Raw genomic sequence first — 1,100 nt, forward strand, 5'->3', positions numbered from 1 at the left:
AGTCGCACATCACCCTCTAATGTTCTCCGCTCTGAATTTGAAACAGGTGTTTTGTTCATTTTTGATCATAACTTAGCCATTTTTGGCGCTTTTCTAGTTATTAAAAATGTGGAGCCAATAGGAGAGCCTTTTTGTATCGAGTGCTTCCTTGCGCGGTCCAGTAGCCGTCCTATAAGACATTATCATATGGAGTAGGTTTGCCGTTGCTTTTAATTCCAGCTGGAGGAAGTACTTGAGTTTGTTTGTCAGACTCTGAGGCAAAATATCCTGTTTCCGCACGTGTTCTTCCATGGCCGTAATTTACGCGACTGTGTCAGCTGGTGTGTGCCACATTTCTGGGATGAAACAACCCACAAATCTCCCAAGAGCGCTCGAAAAAATTGGACACTAATGGCTTTTGAGAGTCATGACAGCCCGCAGACTTAGACCCAGGGCATTGCTTTGACCTATCCTTCCCTGGTTTGTGCTGGGATAATGATTTAAGTGCTCTAAGTGCCTATAAAGCAACATTTCCTAGCTGCAATATTTCCTAGCCCATGTGGTTTGCGGAGGACTTTTGAGTCGTGACACCCGTTCCCAAACTCAAAACGTGGATCCATGTTTCCACCATGGATTAAACATGCTTAGTGACTTTGCTTGTTTTAGTATAATCACTAACCTAACCCTTGAATTATTGGCTGTATCAACGGCCTATATAAGTTATATTTTAGTTTGAAAATCCAGCCCTGAATGTACTATTTTGCAATTGAGAGCGTATCCGCCCAAATAATGAAAAATGTTTTTTGTTGGTAGTTGTAGCCTACAACTACAGACTTCAAAAATTCAGGCATTAAGTGATTAATATAAATAAATACATAGTGAAACTATTTTATTTCTACAGGTATTTATGAAAATCTCATTCAGGCAGTGAGCCCATTTTCTGAGCACAATGCCTCAATTTACCGTAAAAATCTTATCAAAAGGCACCCCTTGTAGCGACAGTCCACTTTCACCAGCCAATCAAATACCCGGATTCTGATGATGTGTCATGACTTGTCAAAAGTCACCCCTGGAAATATAATACTATCAATCGTTTATTACTGATACCTGAGTACTGTGTT

The sequence above is a fragment of the Phytophthora parasitica genome (assembly GCF_000247585.1).
Source record: "Phytophthora parasitica INRA-310 unplaced genomic scaffold supercont2.63, whole genome shotgun sequence".
Taxonomy (NCBI): Eukaryota; Oomycota; class Peronosporomycetes; order Peronosporales; family Peronosporaceae; genus Phytophthora; species Phytophthora nicotianae.